At 53.9% G+C, this 22,134-nt stretch overlaps 1 protein-coding gene across 6 annotated transcripts in view; it reads left to right on the top strand.

Annotated features, from left to right (window-relative positions):
- Positions 1-17,044: 17,044 nt before the first annotated feature.
- Psd2 (pleckstrin and Sec7 domain containing 2) overlaps positions 17,045-22,134 on the top strand; it is a 71,029-nt gene continuing 65,939 nt past the window's right edge. For 3 of the 6 annotated variants that reach the window (XM_020167930.2, XM_074076882.1, XM_074076879.1), the window contains exon 1: positions 17,046-17,134. The gene's annotated coding sequence lies outside the window, so the exon portion shown is untranslated. Of the gene's footprint in view, positions 17,135-22,134 lie in introns of all 6 variants that reach the window. The other 3 variants (XM_074076885.1, XM_074076883.1, XM_074076881.1) reach the window with 3 other exon arrangements.

Here is a 22,134-nt window from a genome sequence, read left to right as displayed (position 1 = left end):
GGCATCTGGTGCCTGGGCTGTCCTCAGATGTGGGGAAGCCAGGCTAGGGAGGATCCCTCTGGCTCCGAAGCACAGAGATCTGGTGTACAATTCCAATCTGGAAAGGGAGGGGTCAGCCACCTTTTCTTCCAGGTTGCAGTGAGGCAGAGGCTAGGTAGAAGGTACATAATGGTTGGGTGGTAGGCCTGGAGTTCACAACCCTGTGGCTCACACTACTGTCAGTCAGCCATCCAGGTGGTCTTATTTCCTGCTCAACTGAGACCCTCAGAAGAGAAAGGATTCTCCCCTTTGGTCCTCTTCCTCTTTCTGGGCCTGGGAGTGCAGATAGCCCCTGAGAGCGAGGTGTAGTGACTGTTCTCTTGGATATGTGGCCAGCTGGCAGCAACTCAAGGCCTTGGGTGGAAGTGCTGGGGAGGGTATTTCTACAGGTAGGAAGGACAGGGCAGACCTCTCCTGAACTCCGTGCCTTCCCACACACTGGTGCTGCCTGCAGGGTTTCTGCTCTGTGTGTGGAAAGGTGGAGTACCTGGGGCGGGGGCAGGATTTAGGAACTGGGAGCCAGAGGATTGTGTGTTTGGTGTGACTGTTGAAGTCTGTGTGCTGGTGTGAGGACAAGAGAGGCCATGTGAGTTTACATTCGTATCTGTGAGATTGTGTTTACAGGCACTGTATATGTGACTGTGTGTGGTTATCTGCTTGTTTGTGTGTGGGTATCTGTTTGCTGACCACACAAGCATGTGCGATCTGTATGTGACAGTGCATGTATGTGGAAGCGTGTTGTTTGTGTGAGAGAAGAGAGACATGACTGACAGGGAGGGGGCGGGTGGGAGCTGGCACTCAGCTGCAAGGCTTCATCATTTCTCAGGCTTTGCTTGGCACAGCCTGATGTCCCTCTAACTGTGTGAGGATCACACTGCTGAGAACCTGATTGCCTGCCTTTGGCTGGCAGAACCTCAGAACCTAAGAGGGTCAGAGCCACAGGTGTGAGGCAGGGTGAGAGACGTGATGTGTGTGTGTGGGAGAGATACAGCTAGGGCTGCTGGAGATTGATACCTGGGTCCAAGTCTCAGCTCCTCTACTCACCAAGTGAGCTGAGGCAAGTCACTTCCCTCATTGAGCCCATTTCCTCATCAGAACAATGGGCCTGCACACTATGTCGCTATGTAGTACCAGCAAATATCCTGCAAGCCTGCCTTCCTCTGCTCTGGAAGGTGTTCACTGGTGGTCTGGGCATTGGCCAGGGTGAGATGAACCTCCTTCCCTTCCCTGGACCCAGACCCCTGATTTGCCCGACTGTACCCCTCCCATCAGAGGGATATGTGTATACAAAGATGTGGAGGACACATGGGAACATAAGCTAGTAGGTCTTTTGTCCATTCCTCTGCTTTCTGGCAAGGTCAGGCCCAGCCCCCAGCCTTTAGCCTAGGCTGTGTTCTCCATTTCTGTATTCCTTCTCATGGTCAGAAGACTGTCTCATCTCTAATCTTACTTCCCCCCTCTGGAAAGCACGGATATTCTGGGGTGGGAGGACGGAGTGTCCCTGCTGCCTGATCCTTCGAGCTGGCTAGCTCCCTCAGTGCTCCTCACTCCCCTGCACCCTCCCATCTACAGAGCTGTGGCCTGGGCAGCTGTCCGGCTGAGTGGGTTAGCAACACAAGACAGATGGCGAGGGATTATCTCAGCTTCTCAGAGCCACCGTGCAGTGGCAGGGTGGGGAAGGCACTCACATCCTCTCCATGTGTGCGCGCGCGCAAACACACACACACACACACACACACACACACACACACCCCTCCCCACTTCTGCTACACACACACACACACACACACACACACACACACACACACACACACACACACACACACCCTCCCCACTTCTGCTCCAGACCAGTCCAGCCTCTTGCTATTTATGAGGTGGGCATGGAGGCAAGAGAAGAAATGGGATTATGTGAATCCGTGAGAACCGTGGGATTTGGCAATCTTGTCACTGCCCCACTCTGCTCCCAGGCCACAGGCTAAACCAGCTGGGCCTTGGAGAAGGCCCTCCCAGGCCCCCCTTGGACACTTCCACTGGCTCTAGAATTTCTCTGCAGCTGCCATCACTGGGAATGGTAGGTTCAGGAGGGCACAGACTTACAGGGAGGCCTGGGGCCCAGAGATGTGGGAGCTATGCCCAGAGACACACAACAGGTTGGGTCATTAGCAGGCTGAGCTGGTGTGTGTGTGTGAATGTGTGTGTGGCAAGTGGTGGAGTCTCTTAGATGTTTGGGCACTGGCTACAGGGTCCATGATTCTGCAAACAAGGTGCTTTTACCACAACAGCCCAGCAGCTGTGACAAGGACTTATAGGCACAGCCTCTCCTTCACCTCTCAGGTTCTGGATGAAGGCCAGAACCTCATCAGAAAGCTCATCTCATTCGGAGCTTTGAGATGGAGCTGGGTCTCCAGGCTGTCATTGGGAAAAAACTGGGGTGTGGTGAGAGCCGCACTGGAGTGAATTCTCCCACCTGTGCCCCAATTCACCACAGGCAGATGGTGGAGGGGCTTTCTCTTCAGCCTCAGTCAGGGACTCAGGTCCCTCTTCCACCCCTTGACAGCTCCTCACCCTCACAGTCCTGAGTCATCTATGCTGGGCCCCTGGAGGAGGGGTGTAGGCCAGGAAGCTGGGAGAATTTATAAAGGGCAACCCCAGGGGACACTTTTCCCAGCATGGGTGGGAGGGGCTGACTAGGGCAGAGGCCTTCTGACAGAAATTGGCTTTCCACTCATAGCTGCCAATGTCCAGATCTCTCCCCGTCCCAAGAGTGACTCAGGTCTGCTGAACCTAGATGTGTGCATCAGGGATAGAGGGAGGCTGCTGGGGGTGGCCCGGTCCCACTACCTGCACAGAGCACACTCACTCCTTTGGGTCCCTGAGGCTTCAGTTTATCACTGGGCCCCTATGTGTTCATGTATACCTATCCAGGTTGGAGGGGAAATATCATCTCAAGGTCAGGCTGGCCTGGGGGTCAACTGGGGGGCCAACTAGGCTTACCTCTGAAGCTGCATTATTTGCTGGCTGGCAGAACTTGGTGACATGGCCCACAGAGTTCCTGTAACAGATAAGACTGCATGCCGCGGGACTCTCCCTCATCCACCCCCAAACAATTGGATCAGCCTCTCCTCATGTCATTGGATGGCTTTTTACAGTCTTCCAGGACCAAGCCTCTCTTCCCACCTGCAGTTTGAAATGACTCCTGACCACAATTTGGGTATCAGGAGGTGGGCACATTAAAGAGTGCTGGTTGTTCCTACCTCCTGGGTTCTGGCCAAGCTCCAGCTCTGTTTTTCCGGCCTCAAGCTGGTTATTTATATCCGGTAGGTTGGGCGACTTCCGCCCACCTCCTCTCACAGCTTGGACTGGGAAATCCCTACCTGAAACCTGGAAGGGGTACGTCTGAGCGTCCCCCCACTACCTCTTTGGTGGGACTTTTTGGTTTTCTTAAGATTTCAAAGTAGCATTCTAAAGAGGCACTATGAGAGCCAATCAGAAAGCCCATGTATATAACAGCTCGCTGATTGGCTGTCTCCTTCACGCCCTTTAAGAAACTTCAACTTCATCAGCTCAGCGAAGATTTTCCCCTCTGGCCTTGAGCGCCGGCAGGAGGAAGGGCTGGGGTCATTCGGGCCACTCTCCAGCCTCGGGCTACTTGGCCAAGTGGGGCTACACCGGGACAGACGGGAGTGAGTGCTCCGCTCTGACCCTGGCCCTTGGGGTCCATTCTGGCACAGAATCCCCGCAGGAGCGGCCTGGCGAGTGAGCCCTTCCTTCTTTGTAGAACCGCCGCATAGCGGGTTGCAGGCCGCCGTATCGAGCTTGGCTGGGCAGGATCGATATCTGCCCGCTGGACTGATGCATGGGGGAGGCGACCTGATAGGGCCGGCTCTGCAGCAGAGCGATGACCGTGAGGCTACTACACATCGCTATGCCTTTCACCCGGTACTCCTGGGGAAACCGAGGCGAGGAAATGGCGCAGGAATCTAGGGCGCGGCCAAGGGCAGTGACATTCCCTCGCTCTGGACCTTATGGTGGGAGTGCGGTAGCCCTGGGTCTTGCCTTGCTTCCCAAATCTCCGCTTGTCCCAACCCTCCACGCTGCCCAAACCTTGAGGCCGTCCCGGTTGTATCTCTGCCAGTATTTCGACCCCTCGACCAATTCTTCCCCTTCCTCTCACTTTCATTGTGTGTATGTCTCCTCCCAGGCTCTGAGGTTTCTCTCTCCCTTCTCCCTCTGTGAGTCTCTGTGTCTATCTCTTAATCTCCATTCCCATTTCGCTCTCTGACTCTGTCTCTCGGTCTCTGCTCAGGTCTGTCCTCAGCTCCTGCACATTTTCGCTTTCTCTCTTTGTCTGTCTGGCTCCCCCTGCTCTGCCTCCCTTCAGGCTCTCCCCCCCCCCCACGCCGCGCCCAGCACACACACCTCACAGCTCTGTTTACGACATCCCCAGGGCTGACAAGTGGGCGGGGCTGCAGCAAAGGGGGTGAGAGAGGGAGATGCAGCCTCTCCCCCCGCCCCAGCTGTTAACCTTCACGCTTCAGGCCTCTGCGGATGGCAGAGGAAGGGGAAAGCCCAGCTGCCAGCTTGGCGGAGGTGACTAAGGGAAGCTGGGGACTACCCCTCCCTCTGGGATAATCTTGGGGAGATCTGGGGCCGGAAGGAATGTGATGGAGGGCGCCCTCCGCAGAAGGAGGTTATTGGCGGTTGGGTGGCCTTCTGGACGCTTGTGTTGGTCGGGCGGGTGCCCAAAGGGGGCTCTGATCTGCGCCGGCCCTGGCCGCGGCCGGGCCGGACGTGGGGGCCGGCGTGAGAATCCCGCCCATCTGTGAGCCGGCCTCACGCCGTCAGACCCAATTTATCTCGCCGCCAAAGTTTCACAGCCATCTGCTCGAGTGGAACGGCTTCCAGCGCTGGCCCCACCGGGCCCCCCAGCCAGCGCGGGGATGTTTTCCAATACGACAGCATCGCGGCTCCCCCACCACCACCCCAAAGCATGGAGGGGGTGTAGAGGGAGGCGGCAGAGCGCAGGGCTGGCAGGCAGCCCTCTCCGGCGAGCGAGCCGACCCTGAATTTTAAGCGATTGATCAGGAAGCGCAGGCCGTTCCCATCACTTAGAGCAGCCAAATGCGAAGGCGCAGGGATTTCAAGGGGCCTTTGCGGAGGCGGTAATGAGGTCACCGTCTCCGCGACAGCCGGCGGGCAAGAGGGGGCGAAGGTCTGTGGACACATATATGTACACGCGCCTGCGAACACAACAGCACCTATCCATGTGACCCCTGGCCCCAGCCTTGACCCAAGGGAACTCTGGATCTGAGCTGCTCATCCCCTTCCTGCCTCACCACACGCGGTCACAGAGAACAAGGTAGAACCTTTGCCCATCCATGGACGCCTTAGACAGCTTTAGAGCCTGAATCCCAGCCCTTGTCCTTTCTCCCATATGTGCCTAAAATACGTACTTTTGGACACCTGCCCATTGCATTTCTGAACAAGGCTGCGGAGACAGATGTACCCCAGGCCCCCAGTAATCACACAGGTGCACACAGCCCAGTTACACACCTGACCTCAACGCTCATACACATTGGTACATTCCCAACCACCACTACTTCCTCCCCTTCACACACTAGCATGCACACAGCAACTCCATCTTTCTCAGTCCAGGACTCAAGAACACAAGAACCCCCCTCCCCATACACACACTCCCCTCCCCAGGACGCACAAGTGTGCACACTTGCTCCCAAGCCATCGAGCTGACTGCTGTGTCCGTGCGGGTGGGCGCCTCTACTGCCCGCCAGCAGTGCGGGTGCAGACCTCGGAAGAGAACAAAGGCCGGGCGAGCGGACGGGTGGGTGGGAGGGGGCTGAGCCCCCGGCCTCGTCCTCCTTGGTGATGCTTGTCTGTCTCGGCTCCACGGCCACCGCATCCACCGCATCGAGCGGCTCTGATTACCAAGTAAATCACCGCGATGATCTGAATAATTACCGTCTCCTGAAAGGGGGGGGGGTGCGTAGGGAATAAATAAAGAAAGGAGAGAGCCACCTGATTTTTCAGAGCCTTGGGTAGAGGGACTATGTGGGAGGTCAGTGGCCTCCTGTAGATCCTAAGGGTTTTTCTTGGGATGCAGTTCAGGTGGGGGTGGGATGGGACTCAAAGCAGAATCCTTCCTTAAAGGTGGCAGTTAGGGTCCTGCCTCCCCCTTCACTCATCTTCCCAGGTTCTTGGACCTCCAACTCACCGTAGTTGGCCTCTCTGCCCCTCACACAAGCAGGCCCCCCTGACCTGGAGGGCACCCTCCTGTCTCCAGGACTTAAGTTTGAGCCTGTCTGCCCCCAGGAATGCCTTACTCTCCACCATTCTTGTTTGTTTGATTCTCCTGTGTCTGAAGGTCAGCTTCAGGCTGCTTCCTGTGAGAACTTTTTCCTAACTGTCCAGCCCTCCAGGATCTTCCCCTCCAAATGTTCTCACATCTGGTTGCACATTCCCTGACTGATTTGGGTGTGTTCGCTTAGCCTCCTTAACTGAATGGCTGCTTTGTTGGGAAACAGTTATGTTTTAACAAAATAATAATAATGACCATAGCATTCTGAGTATTACTGATCTGTTAGGATGTGCTGGCCCTGTTAAAACATCCTCTCACTATGGATCATCACCATTTTAGCAGTGGGGAAACTGAAGCTTAGCAAGAGGAAGCATGAATTCACTTCCTCCAGGATGGCAGTTGTTGGTCATTTGCCCCCGGTCTCACAGGTTGGAGTCTCTGCTTCTCCTCCCCATGACACAAACACCTCAACACCTCAATCCCATCCTTTCCCCTAGCCCTGCTCCTCCCTCTCACCACCCTCTGTCTTTTCCTAGCTTGGAGTGTGCCATCCATGAATTGTGACCTCTAGCCCCCCAAAGGCCTCTACACTTCTCCAGGAACCCAACATCAAAGGAGTGACAGCTCAGTCCTATGCTTCTCCTGCCTGAAATGCTTCCAGATGTGGGGCTTGCAGGAGAACAGGATGAAGATGGGCACACAATTAGATTTCCTCCTAGAGGCGGCTCTGGAGGAAGCCCATGCCTCTTCTACCCTTGGCAGCCTGTCAGTGTTATAGGAGCAAAATGTGGCCACTGATGGTGGTTCAAGGAGGGTCTCCTAATAGTCTGAGAAAAGAGAGCCCGTGGCTGGGCCAAGGTATCTAGGGCAGGAGAAAGGCTGAAACTCTTCTGGGCTGCATTCCACCCTCTGTGAGTGGCAAGGCTGGATCAGGGACCTAGGAGCCACAACCATGGCTGGATTCTTCAGTATGTGAAGGAGTCCCACTGAGTGACTCAGATCTCCCCATTCCTTCCAAAGAAATGCCATAGCCAGGCGCCGGTGGCTCAATCCTATAACCCTAGCTACCTAGGAGGCAGAGATTAGGAGGATCTTGGTTGGAAGCCAGCCCAGGAAAATAGTTTTTAAGACCCTATCTCAAAAAGCCCTTCACAAAAATAGGGCTGGTGGAGTGGCTCAAGGTGACGGCCCTGAGTTCAAATCCCAGTACTGCAAAAAAAAAACCATCACAGTGGGAAACTGAGTCAGGGCCGCCCAGGTTGATGGTGTCTGGGCAGACCTCTACCATGGGGATCCTGATTCAGAGCCCCAAGTGTTCCCCCAGGAGCAGAGGTGGGTCTGAAAAATCTTTGTCTGTGGCTTGAATAAAGGAGGTACAAGTAGGACATGATAATGGTCCAGAAGCACATCTAGGTGATCCCACCTCTGGGTTGGGTGAGCACAAGCCTGCTTCCAGGAGAACCTCAACCCCTATTCCATAGCCTTCTCCAGGTCCCAGAACAGTACCTGGGAGGGAATCAGAGGTGACCAGTATCCTCGAAGTGGCTCCCAGAGCCCTTGACCCCCACCTCCATGCCTCTGCCAACTATTCTCAGTTCCCTACTCCCTCCAGCAAATAAATATTTCTTTGGCACCTAAAATGTGTTTGGGGACACAGCAACCTTGGGTTCACGGAGTGCTCAGGCAGATGGGGAGGCATATTCACTCATCTGCTCATGTTCACACACACTTTCCTCCCACCCTCCCACTAAGTATGACCTACTGAAACCCTAGGGAAACAGTCATGAATATAGCTAGATCTTTGGAGTCAGGCAGACTCGGATTCAGACTCTGGTTCCACTAATTATTAGCTGATAGCAGGTCACTGAGCCTTAGTTTCCAAATTTGCAAAGTGAAATTATAATAGTACATATTTCCTAGTGTGCTTGTGAGGATTATCAAGGAGATAATCCAGATGTAGATGCTTGAACACATTATTATTAGGGAGGGAGGGTGAACCCCAGGGTTGTTCTACGGCCACTCTAGGGCAGCCCCTCCATGGCACGGCTGGTGTTAGCCTCACTATCCAGAGGTTGAGGTGGTCTGTCTTGGTAGGTCCTCTGAATTGCCTAGACCCCACTTCTGAAAGTGTGTTTCCCTTACCTGTCACTGTCTCTCTCCACTAGCCTTCGCTGGTTCTCACTTTCTCTCTGCCTACCCATAGTTCCACCCATCTCTGTCTTTTCTGTTTCTGCCTCTCCCTAAATTGAAAATTTGTAGAGCTCCCCACTCCCAAGAACACCTCTCCACTCCCTCCCACACATCCAGCTCAACTCTTCAACCTAGTTCAGGCAGACACAGACCCATACACACAACAGTCACAAACATAGACATTCACACCTGGGTGCACATTGGCAGGAGTCATGCAGAGAGGTAAAGTGGTGGAGAGACAGCCAGGCACATGCTCGTACTATGTGCACACAGGCATGATGAGGACAGGCAACTAGCATCACACACAGGCACGCACACAGAACAAACAGGTACATACAGACACACTCCGCCTATAAGCATATTGCACAGGAAGGAATATACAGAGACATACACTACACCCATTCCCATACATACATACAACAGGCATAAGCAGGTATACACACACACACAAGGACACACAAGCACATTTGCACAGAAGACACACGCACAAACACACACTAGCACTCTCCCCCGCCCCCCCCTCAGGGATCTGGCTGCCTGCCAAGCACGGGCGCTTTCTGCTGGGTGTGCACAACCTTTCACAGGCTCTAATTGAGTCGAGGGTGATTTATAACGCAGCAGCGCCCCTGCCCGCATGGGCTGCCCCTCCTGCTACAGCCCTGGCCAGAGCCTTCATTCCGCACCCCCCCTGCCCCCCTCCCCCCGCACAGGGTCACACACACAAGCCCCTGAAGCCCCTGTGAGAGAGAAGGGAGTATTTTTCTCTTTGCCTTCAGCCCCTTTCTTCATTCCTGCTTTTCTTCTGGGCCAGACACTGTGCTCTGTGAAGTTACGCCTCAATCCACCCTCCCACCCCCACCATCAAACCAGCATTATACAGCCCAGCTATTTGAAGACCAAGCACAGCCTTACTAACCTGCCTGGCTAGGGACAGGCAGATCTGACTGCAGATCCCATGTGCTTCCTTAGCTGCCGCAGGAGAAACTGGATTTAGACATGAGAAAGGACTTCCCCAGTGAGCTGGGAATGGGGAGTGGGCTTTGATTAGCTGGGGATGGGAAAGTCTGAGTTTGGGGTCAAGGAGGAGGTGAAGCCACCAAGAACCTCATTTCCTGTGCCTCCCTTTTGGCTAACTGAACTGATTGTGACCTCTGCTCTCAGCTGTCCCCATGGCTAGTGTGGCTAGGCCTGTGATTAACTACATTAATTAGGTGCTGAGGTTTGGCTCATAAAGTCCCCTTGTCCACCTGAGAAGTCTCAAGAAAGGCCTTTGTCATGGTGTGTGTGTGCGTGTGCAGTAGTAGGCACCCTGACCCCTCAGCTCTGATCCTAGCATGGTTCCGTATCTCTAGCTAAGGCTCAAGAGTCCAGCCAGAGAGCTGTTTCACCTTCCTGGCTACAGTCTCTTGTGTTGGGTGCTGACACTGTTAACTATTTAACAGTGAAGGCAACCAAAGCCCATAGAGGCCAAGGTCTTGCCCAAGGACATAGAACTGGTTCAAGGTCGAGCTGAGATTTGAACTCAGATAGCAGAGTATGTCTAATCTGATCCATACCTGATCCCACAACACAGCCCCATCCTGCCCCCCAGGACCCCTGCTACTCAGGGAAGGCTTCTTGGAGAGACTAGCTCTCCCTCCTCCCAGAATTGGGGTTAAATTACAGCATAAAGGACTCAAGTTAGACTTATGAGGGATCTCCTTGTCAACAAAGAAATGGGAGGTAAGAGCTGTGTGTGTGCGTGGGTGCACCCAGGAGGGTCTGAGCTGTTACTTAGGGAGTCCACACAATAATGTCAGCCAATGTCCACTACTTGCCTACTGAGAGGATCACATGGGGGAGGTGTGGAAACCCATTTTACATATGATTAAAACTGAGAGTCTGACAATCAGAGTCATCTGTCCCAGCCTTATGGATTTAAAGCTGCTCCACTCCCTACCCCTTCCCATGGCTGTGTTGGGATAGGTAGATTGAGGTAGATTGATTCTTGGCTATGGCTCAGGATCACCTCATCGTCTGTAAGGCCTCCTGACAATGCCTTGGAGTACACTTGAACATGTACAAGGATGGCCTCCAGAGCATATGAGATGTCCCAGGGACAGTTGGGGTGAGATTTTGTGCTTGGATGTGTATGTCATTATGTGACCCAGTCCTGGGTATTTGTGTGTGGAGTGTCTTTGGGACACTGTGGGGATTATGCTTGTCCCTATATATTTCTGCATGTTTATCTACAGACCTCAGTGTGTCAACCTGCATGTCCCTCTCTGCATGGCCTGTGTGATGTGTGTCTTTGTGTTCCTGTGACTTTTCTCCACATGTGTGTGTGTGTGTGTCTTACATGTATGTCTCTTCTCCATTTCTGAGTGTCTCTGGTTATGTTTAAGTGGCTCTCTGTTTCTAAAGGTGCCTTTAGGTATCAGTGTGTGTGTGCAGTGTCACTATGTCTCTCTGTATCTGTGTGACTGTGTAACTTCAGTGTTATGAGACACGCTGTCCATGACAAAATGGTGTTGTATATGACTGTGTTTGAGGACCAGCACAAGGATAAGCACAAAATTTAAGGGGATTCCAAAAACTCTCTGAGAAAAATATTTTCTTGTACTAATTTAAAAAATCATGATCAATGCAAAAAAAGAATCCATGATGCAAAAATAAATAAAGACAGGATCAGTAGGCGTGCATGGGTGTGTGGCTGTGTGTCCGCCACTCGGCGACTGTCCGCGTGACTGCTGCCCTCCCTCCCGCGCCCCGCCAGGTGAGCCCACCCCCGCTCCAGTCACGCTGCGCTGGGCTGAGCAACGGTAATTTCCGAGTCGGCGGCGGCTTTGTGTGCACCGGCCGCCGTCTTGGGGGCGGGGATGGAAGGGCGGGTTATTTCTCCCCCCTCTTCCTTTTTATTGGGTCATTAACAACGGCCCGGACTGCCGCTGAGCCCCCCCCCCCACCTTTCATGTCTGCCGCGCCTCCCGCCATTATCTCCCCTCGCCGCGCGGCGTAATTCGATGCCAATCAGGTTTGGGGCGCGGAGGCTGCCGGATCAAAGGGGAGCCGCGGCACTGCAGGGGGTGCGGTGGGGGAGCAGGCTGTGCCCCCAGAGCACCCCCACCCTGGGTCCCCTTTAAGCACCTAGGGTCAGACTGGGAAGGCCATGCCCACCCCGTGAGGGGCTCAGAGAGCAATGTGGGTGACTAAGTGGTTAGGAGCTGGACTGCATGGTCCAAGGGGACACTAGGCCCCTCGAGGGCTGGAGGTTGTGTGTGTGCTCTGTGTGTTGGGGCTTCCTGGAGGGTGTGCTGTTTAGGCGGAGCCTTGAAAGATTTTGATAACAGATGTGGAGACAGGCCAGAATTGGCACTCTGGGCAGAGGCACCAGCTTGGTCCAAGGCTGGGAGATGGACCCAACAGAGAGCATTTTAGGAATGGAGAAGAACAGCCTAGTTAGGCATCTGTGCTGTGTTCCACCCGCAGGGAGCTATGGAGGGTTCTGGGGCAGACTCTTCATTGACCTTCAGGGGCCTCCTGGAAACCATCCCCTGACTCAGTTTCCTCCTTTAGGAAATGGTAAAGCTATTAGATACACTTCTTCCTCTCATCCAAAGTTAGCTAACCCAAAATAAGCACAATCCTATTTCTAAGGACTTGCTATTGGCCTGGCCAAACCCCAGTCTCATTCATCCATAAAACCCTTCTCCAAGGTTGGAGGCACAGAGGGAGAAAGTGACCTGCTCAGAGTTCATGGTTGGTGAAGGTCCTGGCAGGAACTGGAACTAGATCCAGAGCTCAAAGAAAGCAGGTTGTGTCCTAGGAGGGTCCCTGTCCAAACCATCTGTCTTCTTTTCACCTCATCTGGGTCTAGGGAAGGATGGGGATAAAAGTTTTGAAGCCCCTATGTGGCTCAGAGAGTGAGAGGGCCAAGTGGGGAGCAGCACTGGAATCAGCATCCCAGATTCACAACCACCTCACTGCTTCCAGCCCTTGGCCTTGGGCAAGTCATCCTTCCACCCCCGTCCCAGTCCCAGCGAGCTTCTTCCCCTGTAAATGGGGCCAGCAAATTCCCTCAGTGTGTCTCTGAGCCTCAGTCCATGAGTACAGTAATGGATGTCTTGAAAGTCAGAGGTAGTCTAAATGGGACTGTTTGTCACCTTCAGCCAGATTCAAAAACATGGAAAGCTCCTTCTTCCTCCAAAGAAAATGCCAGTGTCTAGTCCTAATGACTTTGGTGAGAGTTGTTCCCCACTCCCACTCTTGAAAGGGAGAGAAATAGATTTTTCTCTCCTAAATAGTGCTGGATCTTCACAACTCTAAATATCTCAGACCCGAGAATGTTCTGAGCAAACCACCGTATACATAATACATGCTTTTGTTCTCAACTAAAAACAAGCCTCCAGACCTTGAGGGCGCCAGCCAGCCAGGGGCCCCACATGGGTCCTCTACCCCGCCCCTAGTTCTGGACTCTGGCAAGTGGAGGATGGGATGGAGGAGTAGGGAAGGAAGACCCTACCCCCAGCCCCTTCTGTCCTTCCCATAGTTATTGGAGAACCTACTCAAGCTGGGGGGCCGGAGGTGGGTGTGGGGGAGAAGATCTGCCCTGCACTGTGCAAATGCATGTAGGAAACCCACAGTGAGTGCCCAGCTTAGGGGGGAGGACTGGAGAGCATGGTCTCTGCACAGGGCATTTGTGGGCTCAGGGTTCCCTTCTCTTCCCAGTGGGCAGGTGAGCTGGAAAGAGAAGGATGAATAGAAGTTCACCCATGGAGAGCTGGAGACAGGAAGCACATTTTAGAGATGTTTGAAGCCTGCAGGCCTAAAGAACAGCATATAGTGAGTTGTTCTGGGGGTGGGAGGAAGAGCAGAGTGCTGGGCTAGAAAGAGCAGCTGGACCCCAAAAGGGAAGATCCTTAAAGAATCTTGCATGTAATCCTGAGGGTGCTGGGGAGTCAGGGCAGTTTGAAAGCAGGAACCACCCTGCTTCCGCTTTCTCATCTGTAGTACAGACACAAGACATCCCCCTGCAGGGCTGGATGGAAGGTCAGTGAGATAGAGGAAGGGGAGGTGTTTATGCTTAGTTCCCTCCACTCAGGGAACTAAGGGAGGAGACAGGGACAGGGAAGGTGCTCTCTGTCCTGTCCCTATTCACAAGGATAGGCCAGGGAGCCTGAGCGAGCTTCCTTCTAGACCTAGACCAGGCTGGATTAGCAGCCCCAAGTGACCTGGATCTGGGCTTTGGCAGTGTCTCCTGCTGGAGCCATGGGACTTTGGTCCTGGCTGTCAGGTCAGGAAGACAGCTCTCCTCCAGGGATCTCTTCTGGCCGCTAGGGGGCTCTGCAGTGCCCAGCCTCAGGCCTGGCCAGGATCTGCCTGCCTACCAGCAAGATCTCCTCAGTCACATTCTATGTTCCAGGTGGCATAGAGGGGAGACCTGGAGTGGCACAGGCCACAGAGTGGGGGAGGGACACCCAGTATTCTGCCCTAACCAGTGCTGGTTCTACATCTCCGATCTTTCCAAAGGAGGTCCGATGCCCCAAGTCCTCCATCTTTCCCAGGGAGTCCCCGCCTACTAAAGCTGGGTGCTTGAGTGTTGGGGTGGGGGGGGTACTGGCTGCATCTGACACCTCAGATTCTAGCTGCCTCCGGACGCTGAAAAATCCAATTTTCTTCCTAATTGCCACCGCCCGCGTGCTTTCTCCCCTCACAGCCTACTTCTGCTCCATGGCACCTTGTTTACCCCCACCCACCCACCCACGTTCTCCCCACTCCTGCCTCTCGCTGCCCACCCCACGGTCACCCGTGTCGGGACGCACCATATATCATGTTTGCAGCCGGGAGGGGCCTGGGCTCCCTGACGAAATCGTCCTTTCCGAGGCGGATGACAGGTTGTGGGAACAACAGCTTGAATTACGGAAAGAAGTTTCCCCACTGAGTTAATCTGCAGTGGCTGGAGGTGACCTTCTGGAGACGGTGATTAATCACAGGCCGTGGCGGGCGCCGCGCCACACCGGGCCCTTTGGGGGAATACTAATTCCACTACAAGATAAATCATAATTTGACAATAATCATCTGCCCTAATCACTCCAATTCTTTCGTTTAATTATTTGTATACACCATGTTTTTTCAACGAGGACCCTGTGTGCCATGGGTGGGAAGAGGATGGATGCCTGGGCACAGACTCCTCTTTGGTCCCTCAGCCTAGTATGCCTGGGAGATCTGATCCAGAGCTGAGAAGGAGATTGGTGGAGCTCAAACTTTCCATAGCAAAATCTGGAGAAACTGAGGTCCAAAGAGAGGCCAGGCCCTGCCCAAGGTCACCCAGCAAGCTTGAGTGAGCCAGACTGAAGAGTAAGTAAGGCCTCTGGTGTTCAGTTCTGGGCTGTATCTCATTGACCAGAATGCCTCATTTCCACTGCTCTATTTCCTGACTGACTTTCTGTCTTCACTCTCCTGCAATGCTCAGTCCTATCCTCTGTCTGCAGGGTGACTGCTTCCATGCCTCCTACTCAAGCCTGGGTCTGACTGGGTGCTCAGGACTGTGGACATGTGAGCAGGCACTGACTTACTGGATGCTGTGTGACCACCGCCTGTAGATGGGTCCTCTCTGAGTTTGTAGACTTTACCTGTACATTGGACTGGGTTCTCTCTCTCCCAGGGTAGTGGAGACCTGGCCCCATGCCAGATTCACAGGGCACTCACAGCTCTGTCAGAGCCAGCCACTGTAGTCTTCTGTTTCCTGTCTCCACTTCCCCTTAAATCTGAGTGTGGTGCTGCCACACTCAGCCCCATTCTCAGCCTGGATGGCGAGTTACAAGTCCCAGCTCTGTCCTTATGAGCCTCTTAGAGGGGCTGGCCAAGCTGCCACTGGATGTGGCTCTCAAAAGCAGGACTCAGAATGACTCAGTGTCTTTCATCTTCCAGATTGCCTCCAGGTCGTCCGTGGTGACAGGCAATACCAAGAGAGAAGCTGGATCCAAGGTGGGCCCCAAGGTGGGCTCGTGGTCAGCTTTTTGGCAATGGGAGAGGGGGCGTTTCCCCAAATAAGAGCCAAAAACCTTAGGGCTGGGTGTGTGCTGATGGTGCTACAGCCATAGGGGTCAATATTCTGACTACAGCAAAAATCATGGCAACCAGCAGTGGATACTCAGTCCCAACAGCCGCCCGACCTGGGGACTGATGGTGGAACACATCCCGTATCCTCAGGATGCCCTCCTCTCACGGAAGAGATGGGTTCCTTCTGCTTAGATCTGAGAAGAAAGAACAGGGAAAAAATATAAACCGTAGCCGGGTGTGGTAATGCGTGTGCCTGTAATCCCAGCATTCAGGAGTGTGAGGCAGAAGGGTCATGAGTTCAAGCCCAGCCTGAGCAATTGAGACACTGTCCCAAAAACAAATAAATGAAAGCAATCACACTCAGCCAAAAAAGTTATGGAGCCCCTTCTTGTGGGTGCTATTTTTTGCCTGCTTCATATGCCTGAATTCACACAACCACTTGTGAGTGAGGTGTGCTGTCAGCCCATTTTACAGATAGGAAAATCAAGTCTCTGAGAGGTGCAGTCCCTTGCTTGTCACCGAACTTGTGAGGCCAAAGTTGGGATTTGAATTTAGCCTTCTCCATTTCCTTTTTTCTCCCAGAAATCTTGGCTAAGTCACTGCACACCAATATTGCAGAATTTCTGGTCAGAGGATCAGGACAAACTGAGCCAGTCTGTTCAACTCTAAAGGTCCTGGGCTTCCCAGCATATAAAGGTGCCCTGGGGCCACTGCCTGGCTCTGCTTTAGCCCTACATGTCTGTAAGTCCTTCATGGGATCTAATTCTGTCCTTTCTGCTAGTTTCCCATCACTCATGGATGGACCCAGGGCTCTCTTTTCCCTGTCCTTGGCTAGATCTGTGCCTCCACCTCCACTCTTCTGTGACTCCTGCCTGGAGGAGGGGCCACACATGTGTCAGCAGTCTTGGAACCCAGTGGCCCCTAGCTGATGCTATGTCCTGACAATACAGACCCGTGGCATTTTGGCCAGGGGGCCCACAAGCTGGGCTGCCTGTGTGGATGAGCACCCCATCAGGCAGTGACTGACCATAGCCCTCACCTCACCTGCTTTCAGGCTAGTTTCCAGAACCCAGGCAGGGTTCTGGAAGGTTCTGTAGGAGAAGACTACCCCTGCTCTGAGGACCTGAGCAGGCTTATTTGGCTGGCCTTTTTCAGCCTCAGTTTCCATGCCTGCAAATCAAGGGTAATAGTAATGCCTGGAACACAGTAAGCACTCAATAATTGTTACCTAGTTGAAGTATCTGACTGTATGGTGAGGTCACAGAGAGGCTTGCCATGGTAGCTCTCCTATGGCCTGACCCTGTAGGTGCCTTTTTGGGTGCTCAGAAGGGGAGGGCATCCCGTGTGCAGACAGCCCTCAACACAGAAAGGCCTCAGGCCCCTCCCAGCTAGGGCCAGACCTTTTCCTGTCGGGGATTGGGGGAGGGTGAGGCGTGGGAGGGCTGGCGGGAGGCAAAGATTGGCTGAGTGAGTGGGAAGAGAAGGCCTGGGGGAAGAGCAGCTGAGTCGCAGGGGAGGGAGGACGGCTGTGGCTCTATAAATACCTCCCAGGTAACAGGACCCGTAAATGAAGGGAGGGAATTAGTCACATTCCGCGGCGCCTTGGAGAGAGGACGGGGAGCAATGACCTGAATCCATGGAAGGGAAAAAATTAGGCTAACCTTGGGAGGGGGGGAGGCTAGGGGCCTGATGTAGGGTCTCCTCAGAAGGGTGCCCTGGCCAGGTTCTGCAGCATAGGGACCAGGGAGGAATAACCATGCGGGACGGGTCTGGACGGAACTATTTCCTGTTCTCATGCGTGTGAGATTTGTGAGAGCATTTTGCTTTTTCAGGATTCCCTGGCCTCTGTCAGAACCCCAAACCCATTCCTCCTTGGAAGTCCTTCCAGGGGTCTCGCCTAGGTATTTACACTCATGTCAATCTGAACTGTTTTAGATTGCTGCCCTCACCCTCTGAGCCTTAGGTTTCTCTGGGGCCCCTGCCTGGGGGAACATCTAATTCTGGGCTTATTCCCTGGGTTTCTGATTCAGGCAGAAGAATTTTTTTCTTGGGACAGATAAGAAAGTGCTCATGTCCTGTTTCCTTCCCTCTGGACTCAAGCTGGCTGGGGCCACTTGTCCCTTACAAGGATGGACCATGGCCTGCTCTCTATTCTTCTGGTCCCAGCTTCATCCTCTTCAGTCCAGCCCCCTGCCCCATGGTTGCCAGAGCAACAGTCAGAGCATGTCCTCCCTTGCTTACACTGTCCCTGCTCCACTAGGAGTGGAGTCCAGTCCCCGTGGCCTGGCATAACAAGCTCCAAGCAGCTTTCTAAGCACAGCCTCTGCCCTTGATCTCCTTCAAACCCAGCCTGGAGTCTAAATTCCCCAGCTCTCTGCAAGGACAGATAAGATTTTCTCAAGACTCAAGCTTGAGTCTGAAATTCTCTGCTGAGTTGGGCTCTCCCTCATTTATGCTCTGGAGACATTTCTGGTCAGGGCCAGACGCTCTCTGCCCAAGAGGACATCTCTTGATCTAAGTCCTGGCTGAGAAAATGGCACAATGATTCAGGCTAGAGGGTCCACTGAGAGGGACACTGAGATATGGTTGGGGAGATGTCGTGCTGTTCCAGGGAAGTAGTTAAAATTCAAGTTAGAAGGCTAGCTTTTGCCTCATACTATGTGGCCTCAGGTGAAAAATGAGCTGTCCCGGGCCTCAGTTTCCTCATCTGTAAAAAGTGCTTCCCAAAGGGTGCATACTTTAGGTGACAGTCTGCATGAGCAGGGCTTAGCACACAGTGAATAGCTGTTGTTGGGGTCACAGTATTGATCACACTGTTTCTGTGTCTGCCTCCCCTGCGGGCTGTGAAGTGGGGGCGGGGGCGGCGCTGCGTCCCCGTGTGACTCGTCGCGGCAGCCGCAGTGGCCAGCTCGCGCCTGGCACTGAGACGGTCGGCAAATGTTTGCTGAATTAATGAGTGGGGGCTGCAGGGCGGGCCTGGGCTGCAGTTCCGCCTGGGCTGTTGCAGCTGGGGCGCGTGTGTACATGTGTGTGCCCTTGGGAGTGTGAGTGAGGGGTGTCTGTGAGTGGGGGAGCTGTATCTGTGTCCCGGGGGTCTGGCGGCGCCATGGGCAGCCTGGCGCGCCCGCTCCCTGGGGTCCCCGCCGAGCGCCTGCCTGGCTGCGGGACCCCGTTGCCAGGAGCAGTCAGGATGCGGCAGCGTCTCCATGGCAACGCGGCATCTCGAGCCGCGCGCCGCCCTCCCCCGGCGCCCCGCAGTGGGCAGGAGGCCGAGCCTGGCAGCCCCTCCCGGCCCAGCAGCCAGCAAGCTGGGCCAGGAGGCCGAAACCTGGTGGGGAGGGGCCGAGGAGGGGGCTCTTCATTTTTTTTTTTTAGGAATGAGGGGCCGACCTGCCTTTACTTCCCTCTCCATCTGGGGAAGGGAGATAATGTCTGTCCTCTGTCCATGTGCAGTGCCCCTCCCCCTGCTCCCCAACAGTCCAGGAAATCATGAACAGGTTCTGGTCAGGGAGAGACCCTCTCTGGTCAAGGGACATCTCTGATCTAAGTCCTGGTTGAGAAAACCGAACAATGATCCAAGCCGGAGAGGCTGTTAACAGGGACACCGAGGCATGGCTGGGAAGGTGCCATGCTGTTCCAGTGTCCACCACTTCTCACAGAAAATGCTACGACCTGCTATGACCCTCGCAGTGCCATTTTATCTTCTTGGTCATGCCATGTCCCCAGACCCACTTAGTGTTTCCTACTGTGGGCGCTGACACCCCATTTCCCACCCAGCACCCCTGGAACTTACCCAATATCTTACTGGTGCCTCCCAGTACTTACAAGGTATCTAGTTGTTTTCCAGTATGGCTGTAGTGCCTACTTGGTACTTCCAAACATTCACTCAGGGACCGACAGGTGCCAGCAACCACTTTAGTGACCTCTTTCCAGTTTAGTTTTAGTGCCTCATCATAGTCCCGAGAGACCACCCACTGCCCTCAGTACCTATCTTGTGGTCCCCAGTGTCCTCATTAATCTGTCCAGTACTCTGCACAATGTGGTTTCCAGTACCTTTCCAGTACTCCCACTCACTTAGTTCCAACCACTACAGTTTTTTTCTGTCCAGTATATTCCCATCAGGTACCCCCTGTCCCACTCTCTACTTCCAGGTAAATCCTCTCTGACCCCTTGTCCCCAATTCCGCTCCGCTCCCACCCTGTGCACCGCCTGGCCGTAGTGCTCATAGTGTCCAGGAGGGGGCGAGCGAGCGATCACCCGGAGGCCAAAGTACCGGGCGCGGCCAGGTGGAAAGTCGAGGGACTGCGTCTTAAACCCTTGTATAGAGACTGAATCAGCGCCCAGGACGGGTATGCGTCCCGGGGCAGTTCTTTCCGAAGTGGCTGCACCCCCACATCGCATTCTTTGCAAGCTTGGTCGGGTCTGCCTTAGCCGCCGTCGTGGCTTTGGCTCTGAGAGGGAGCGCGCGCCCTCTGGTGGCCACGGAGCAGAGTAGCTCCCGGGTTTGCTGGGGAAGGGGCGCGGCTGGGGCACCTCTTCACCTGCGTGCACTTGTTTTCCAATCTTCAGCAGTCCTGAAGGGGTGGGATGCACCCCCGCTCCCCATAAAATGAGATTTCCCCGTATGGGGGAAATGGATCAGGTTAGGCACCTGGAGTCTGTCCAGAGTTTTGTTGACCTTGTCCTGTTGGCTCCTTCATGGATGAACTGTGATCTCAAGCCCATCTCTGCTCTGGCAGCCAGACAGCAAGCGTCTGCTCAATGGATTAGTGATTGAGTTCCCTGAGACTTAGATGTCCATAGAGATGACTCTTGCATCCTCATTGCATGGTTGGGGGGGCCGAGACACCCAGCCTAGTGAAGAGTTGTCCCAGGAGTAGATGGGGAAGCAATGGGGCAGGGCAGTGATGAAAAACACTGGTGTTGCCTGGGTTTGAACTTGAGCAGCTCCTTTCTAAGTAAGCTTCAGTTTCTTCATTTATCAAATGAGGATTAAAAACTCCACTTACTGCCCAGGACAGTTGTAAAGGTTAAGTTAGATGATGAAGATGTTGGGGATAATAATAGGAACGGGCATAGTTACTAATAATGTGCCAGCTGCCATGCAGCGAGTCAGCATTTGAGACCCAAGAGTTTATTATACCAGAAGGATGGAGGTAGAGCCCTGGCTCATAGGGCCTGCTCTGAAGGGGCTTCCAGTAATGACCTCCTCACAGGCAGGATGACAGGCACCAGGATGAGCTCCAGCTATCTCTGCTAGGGCTGGAGGCAGAGGGAGGGACAAGAGGACCTTGAGCTGTCCCCTGCATAGTGCCTTCATGGTGCCTGAGACTGTCAGCCATCTGGCCTCCCATGAAGGTGGAGAGGAAGCGTGTGTCCTGGCTTGGGCGGCTGGACCTGAGGGCCTTGTCCCGGAACCCTGAGACTTTCTTGCAAAGGAAATATCCAAGAGCAGGAAGGAAGGAAGTGGGGAGGGGGAGGAAGGAAGGATGGGACAGGCCTCAGCTGAGAACAAGTTCTCTCTGGGACTGGCCATGAAAAGAAGCCATCTGGACTCAACTGGCTGAGAGGACACTGGCCTGGTCACCCTGGCTGGGGTTTGGGTATGTGTGGTGGCAGGGAGGAGGTGAGAAAAGAGGATGTGAGTTTCTTTCATTTCCTCCTCTGTGTAACAACGTATAAAAACACCTCTTTCTGGGATTGGAGGGGAGCAAATGAGGTCAGGAATGTAAAATACCAGTTGGGCCTGGAACGTGGTGGGTGCCTCACACCTCCTCACTCTCCCTGGTGGAATGTGTGATGGTAGAACCATGAAGAGTCCAGAGCACCCACTGCCTGTCAACTCATGCATTCATTCAACAACCGTTATTGAGCACCTACTTTTTGTTAGGGTCCCAGCACATGGGTTCTGCCCTCGCAGAACTTGTCTGTAGTGAGGGAGGAAGGTGAGTCACCAGGCAGTGATGTCAGACAGCCCAGACCAGGCACCTGACTGAGACTGGGAGGGGAGCAAAGTCCTTCTGGAGCATGTGATATTCATGCTAAGACCCAAGGGATGAGTATGCATTAGGCAAAAGAAAGGCCATGTTGGAGGAGGACTCTGGGAAGGGTAGGTCTGAAGTCCAGGATTCAGAATGAGCAAAGCTGTGGCTGTTGCAGAGTACGAGACAGTGAGAGGTGGTGGGAAAGGAGGCTGGGCCTTGAGGCTCAGGGATAGGGCTGTGGATTTTTTCCTGAGCAATGGAGAACCAGAGAAGGTTCTAGGTAGTGGTAGCATGGTCAGAGATGGATGAGGCTTAATGGAAGGTACTCAGGGCTTCCATGATGTAACCTCAATGTCTTAGTGTCTCTCAGCAACTCTGTGGTGGGAGTATTCATAGCCCCTACATAACTTCTTAGGTGTCTCAACCCCCGCCTGCACTCCAAAGCAGAGCACTGTGGTAGCTCAGGTCCTTTCCTGCCGGCCCTTCCCTAGCCCTTTGTGAGCAGGCCTTTGTCTCCTTCCTGGCAACTTAAGAGTGCCCTCCTCCTTGCTGGCTTTAGGTCGGGCT

Source organism: Castor canadensis, chromosome 6 (assembly GCF_047511655.1).
Source record: "Castor canadensis chromosome 6, mCasCan1.hap1v2, whole genome shotgun sequence".
NCBI lineage: Eukaryota > Metazoa > Chordata > Mammalia > Rodentia > Castoridae > Castor > Castor canadensis.
This window is presented reverse-complemented; position numbering and strand designations above follow the sequence as displayed.